The sequence below is a fragment of the Paramisgurnus dabryanus genome, chromosome 4, assembly GCF_030506205.2.
Source record: "Paramisgurnus dabryanus chromosome 4, PD_genome_1.1, whole genome shotgun sequence".
Taxonomy (NCBI): domain Eukaryota; kingdom Metazoa; phylum Chordata; class Actinopteri; order Cypriniformes; family Cobitidae; genus Paramisgurnus; species Paramisgurnus dabryanus.
The window spans coordinates 22,535,232-22,541,732 of record NC_133340.1 but is presented as its reverse complement, the minus strand read 5'-3'; positions in this window follow the sequence as shown (position 1 = coordinate 22,541,732).

Genomic DNA, 6,501 nt, shown 5'->3' with positions numbered 1-6,501 from the left:
ACAAGAAGTCTTTTGTTGAACTTTTATGGCTACAGGAGAAGTTCAGAGGAGTTCTGGCCGAGGTCTCTTACAACACTCATCAATGGGACTCTGGGGAACAAGCAGAGGCACACAATGTAGCAGGGGACAATAGCCGATACAAAAGGGCACCATTTGGGAGAGGCAGTGTGTGCCTGTGAATGGAGGAAAGGGAGGAGGCACAAAACGACAGATGTTGTCTGTCCTCCTGAGTCAAAGCGTCCTGCAGGCAGAAAACACCAGCTAGACCCCACATGGCCATGAAGGAGAGACACAATGGAGACCTTCATCTTCTGTCTCTCTGATATTTCACATTTGAATGTAACTTTAAACTACTTCACACCACCGTGCAATAAAGCCCTTCACTTTATTTAGATCCTGAGATCAATAATTAACTGCATGATGCTACTTTAGTCAGACTCTATAATGCAATTCATTGCCAATGTTTGTGTTGTTGTCAACCTGTTTTTAACCTCCTTTCAACCTTTCAAATTTAATACTATTGGATAATTTGTTCAGGAAACACACACACACACACACACACACACACACACACACACACACACACACACACACACACACACACACACACACACACACACACACACACACACACACACACACACATATATAAATTTTATATCTTTAAGGTTTAGGTCAAACACTTGAGTAAAGTTTTGAAACATTTGAATGAAATGTTTCCCATGATCTTAAAATGTTTTAATCTGAAGATTTGAATTTTCTTTTGTAGACAAAATATAGTTGTGCTAAATATATACATTTCTTTTAGAAAATCTAAAATTTATTAAAATATTTTGAAATGGATGATTTTGACTGAATATTAAAAATAAAGTAGCCAATAAAAAGAGCCAAGAATAGATGTGAACTCTTTGTTTAAAATGCACCTGAAACCTCAAGAAGCTGCTTGATAAATACCATAAGTACGACTTTGCATATTTTAGACAATGAGTGACTACACTGAAAATTAGAAAATATAAGACTTTTGATTTATTTTGGATGCTTTTAGTAACACCATAATTCCTACACTGAAAAACAATTGTTGGTTTAACTTGTTTAACTAAGTAAAAAATGTTAGTTAATTCAAATCAAGACAAATAATTATTTACAATGTAAAGTTAGATTTATGTTATTCCATATTTTGATGAGTTTATTATTATTCTACAATGTGGAAAAATATAAATAAAGAGTAAATGTTTTCAATCTTGACTGGTTCTGTACATTATTTTTAATAATCCTTTTTTATAAGGCATCAATTCTCTTAGTATAAATGAATTCCTCATTAACATCATCACACACTTTCTTTTTCGTGTCATTTTATATTGTTTTCTCATTTTTTCCTATTTTTAAAATCATTGTCGCTTGGGGTTGGTGTTAGATTTGGGGTTTGGGTTAGGATTTACTTTTATGTGTTGGTTTCTACGTGTTTTTCTTCTGCTTTTAAAACTATTCTCGCCTGGAGTTGGGGTTTGGGTTAGGATGTCTAAAAATGTAACAGGAAGTGATTCTAACCCCAACCCCAAGTGACAATGGTAAGAAAATAGGAAAAAACTACGAGAAAACAATACATAAAATGACATGAAAAAGAAAGTTGTGCAATGGACACGAAAAACTATTTATAGAAATTTGTGCAAGTGACACAAAATAGACATTTGTGCTCAAGGCACAAAAAAACAAATTTCATGGACACGAATAAATTAATAAAATTTTGTGTGACTATAACACAACTTTCTGTGAGATCAGTCTGGATCCCCAGTATATGTATCAAAGTAAGACTAAATTTACCACCTTTGTTAAGATGGTTACATTACAAAGATATTAAAATAATAATTTTTGGTGTAAAGTCACATACTGTTAACATACTGTATAATATTGTAAATAATAAGGTTAATAGATTTTAACATGGAACCTTCATTTGATTCACATTTTATATTTTATTATTAGCCTGTTTTTTTTGTTTTCCTTTACTTCAAACAATACTTGGATGGCCCATAGGCAATACCACCTGTTAAAGACCCATGCTATAGACCTACTGAAAATGTGACTTATAGCTGTAATCAATCACCCAAAACTCTATAGCAACGCCCTAGCAACCACATAGAATCTCGCTAGCAACCGCTCAATACATCTCAGCATCCTCATCCCAACTCCCTGAAAAGCAGAGCATCCTCACATTGTGGCTACAAGTTATTGGCAAATTCAGAAAAATATGCGAACATGCAGAAAAAACGCTTGGTAGGTTCCCAATCAACCAGAGTACTGAAATGAAACAAAAATCGACACACCGCCACTACTGCTTCCAAAATAATTGTATTAAAATACATCAAGTTTCAACATTAAACATTACGTGTTTTAATAAAATAGTGGCGCAGTAGTGGCAGTGTGAGTTGCTTTCATAAAAAGTAATATTTTCTTTGAGAAACAGCCCAAGATTAACCTAAGTAGGTGCACTTCAATTAGCACTAGTGTCTGAGCTGGCGTGAACGTGACATCATGGAAAACAAAGAAAGGATTAAGAGGTTTACTCTGTGATCCTGTTGCATTTTAATGAGCCGATCATGTAAAGTCCTCTGGGACTGTAACAGTATATTCCCTCCCAATACGGACGCTAAAACGCAAAACAGCAAAATTTTATATTCATCAATCGCGTCCAAATGAGCTGTGAAAGTTTGGTTTGCTTCCATTGTCTGCAGTTATTCATCCTTTTGTATGTGGCAATACCAGCAAAAACCATCTAAATGTTGGAAAACTGACTGTATTCAAAACCAGAAAATGGTCCAAGCAGAGCTGGAAATAAGCAAAGAACGTAGATAAGAGGATGACAAGTAAACTCAGAACAGGAGAACGAGAGCGCAGGTGCAATGGAGATAGTCAAGGTGTGATGAAATAGTCATGAGGAGAGGCAGAGCTTGAGTTACACCCGCCGGTCCTAAAGTAATGAACGAAAGAACGAGAGAGGAAATAGCATAGAGATGGGACAGACAAGGAGAGATACAAGACGCTGGCAAGTACAACAGCAGATTCTTAAGGAGACTAAGAAGGTTTGTGATGCGCTTTTTATGTGTGGACTTGCTTTAATTTTAGTTTCTCATGCTTTATATAAACTAAATTATTTCATTGTTGATTACATTACAATATGTGTATGTTATTGCATCACCTTAATATGAATTTTTGCGCTATGTTTGTGGTCCATACTGTGCCTTCCCTAAAATCCTTTTCCACATGCATGTATTTCTTAAATTGTACTACATAACATCATTTGATTAGTTGTGTCTGAGTTCTGGCATCTATTTATCCATCTAACCTTTAAGCCTTGAGGAACTTGTTTAACCCTCGAGCTACATTAAAATATCCTGTTTCTGGTACAGATCCTGCTAAGATTGCACTTATCGCTGTATTTAGGAGTTAAAAGTCTCTACCTTCACCTCAGTGATGTGAATTATTCAAGACTGCTTGGATTCTGTCACAATCTTCCAATCAGGGAAATGACGGCGATGATGTGTCATGAACAGGCCGTCTTTGTGATGTCAATTTGTTCTTCATTACATCGTCCCTTAACATGACATCATTCACCAATAGACTGAATTTTTAAAGGCTAAATAATTTAAAATTTTGCATTTGGCAGATGCTTCATCAAAAGCAACTTATAGTGTCTTGTAGGGATGCATAACGATTAATCGCAATGAATCTATAGCAGAATAAAAAATTTTGTTTACATCATATATGTGTGTGAACTGTGTATAATAACTTTGTATAAATAAATCCACACACATGCATGTATATATTTAAGAAATGTTTACATGTGTATATACATTTGTATATTTTATATATTACTGTATATAAAAATAAATACTTAATATATAAATATATTTTTTTTCTTAAAATTATACATGCATGTGTGCATATTTATATACATTATTATTATACACAGTTCACACAAATATATTATGTAAAAAAAAAATTATTCTGCTATAGATTAATCGCGATTAATTATTATGCATCCCTAGCCTTAATGCTAAATGTTTTATCAGTATTTACATTCCCTGTGAATCAAACCCAACATCTTGCCGTTGATAGCTTCGTCGTGCACTAAGAGTTAAGCAAGAGGAACATCCACACAAGAGAGTGTTTATGTTAATAAAATACTGATAACTAAAAAATTTTTAGTTACAAATCAATAAACTAAAAATGCAATGAAGTACAAAATGTTATTTTATCAATCTAACAAGTAATGGGGCGTACACACCAAACGGAAATTCCACGATCTGCGCAAGTAGATAACATACAAAATCAATGCAATGATCCGAATAGACGCAAAATTGCGCGTGGGGGGATGCAAATATTGTGAATTGTGTGGCACAATTGCCGTGAAAACACACGCTATATTATGTTATCATGTTTTTATTGTGTTTTATTGTGCTATATAGCTGTATGTTTTAGTTATGAAGGCTTAAATCAAAACAAAGGAACTGCAGTTTGATTGATATTATGGAATGCACAAACAAAGAAAAAATTTAAAAATCTGGTTTTGGAAGCAGTCTTTTAAAATTTTTAACTCAAGCGAAAAAATTCGCATCACACTAAGGGCGCACTCACACTATCCAAACCAAACCGCGCTCGGGGCGCGTTTGACCCCCAAAGCCTGGTTTGTTTGACTAGTGTGATTGCTCTGTTTCGTGCCCGGGCGCGGATTGTTTAATCGCGCCGCGGCCGGGTTGCAGAGGTGGGCCGGAGCGCCGTTCACTTGGGCTCAGGCGCGGAAGGCTGTGGTGTGAGTGCAATCGCGCCTGAGCGCGATTCAAAAGGTGAAGACGTCAGTTGCGCGACCACTCACGTTTATCTGCCTCCGTAAAAACCTTTTGCTGCGAGCAGCGGGGTAACGTGAATGTCCGAGCTGCACACGTGACAGATCAACTAAGCAATATGATGACATGTGAGAGGGCTGTCTGTAATCGCGCACCAAATGACTCAGAATAAAAAACACAGACTTATCATTACGGTGGGTTCCAGTGTTAAGAGAGCGCTTTACTTCCTGCTTTTTTCAAAACAATCGCATCTTAATGACGAAAGCGCGCCCGGACTCGGATCGATAAGAAGTACAGTGTGAGTGCGTGCATCTGGGGGAGTAGGGAGGGGTGACAATCGCGCTGGGGCATGGTTTGGTTTGGTTTGGATAATGTGAGTGCGCCCTAAGATAAATCCTGCTACTTAACTAGAGCGAAGAACATGAAGCTTTGCGTTTGGTGTGTACGCAGCATAAGCCAAAGCTAGAAGGCATCTCTTCATGCAACAAGTAAAAATGTCTCCTGTCCATTATCTTCTGCATCAAGAGTTGTACTGCTTTAAAAAAAAAGTAAAGGAAAAGCTGTTTTAGAGTCAGAGCTTTTAAATGCCTGCATAAAGTATGTTTAAAGTATAATATACTATAATATATAGATATACTATAAAATCAACTAAAGTATAACATTGTCATGATGGTGTTCTTCTCTGTGCAGACAAAAGCAACAGCTCTTAAACACAGCGTTAACTCTCAACCTGACATCTAAAGGAAGATTCAGATCTTTAAGGTTACAGATTCAGCTATGACTCGACTGGACGCTGCTCTTCAACGCTCAGACAGTCGCTCTCTGATAGAAATGCCGAGCAGAAGAGGAAGTACAAGCACAAGCAGAAGAGAAAGCATCAGCCAACAACACACAGGTGAGATTTAACATAACAGCTATCTTGATTTGAGTGCTTGAAAATATTCAAGTCATATTTAATATTATTAAAGTGCGATTGCGTGCTGCTATGTTTCCCAAAATAGACAAACTGCTCTATAGAGTGCAAATTGTTCATACGTCGTCTCAGACGATGACATCTTTGTCTTGTGGCGACTACTGTAGCTTCTCTATGCGTTTCGAAAGTGAGCTGTGAACTAAGCCGTTGGTTGCAAATGGTTACAAACTCATCACTAGATGCCGCTAAAATGGACCTTTAAAGTCGCAATGAAACGGAAGTAGCGATTGTCTTATTTTGACCGTGGTGACGTATATCCAAGTGAAATGGCTTCTGAAATGAAAAAAGTAGGGCTGGACTTAAATTCGCCCTACCTTTTGTGTATTTTCCACACCCCTAAAACCATTACGCGGCACAAAGCGAAACATAATTGGTTAAAAAATGCAGGTAAAAAATTATCCAATGCTGGGTTGTAGGAGTAGCACTACTTTTTAACCCAGTATTGTGTATTATGTCCATTATTTACCCAGCCATGGGTTAAAAACCATCCAGCGACTATAGAATATATATTTACTGTATGCATGTCCAGATTTATGTAACTATATTAATGTTTAACATTTAAACACAAATGTCCTGTCTTCTTCTAACAGAGAACAGAAAAGAAATAGAACAAAATGGTAGTCGTGCCATTTTTCAGAGAGCCAATCGCTTTCTTTCACAAGAGCGTGATGACAGCAGTCCATCCGC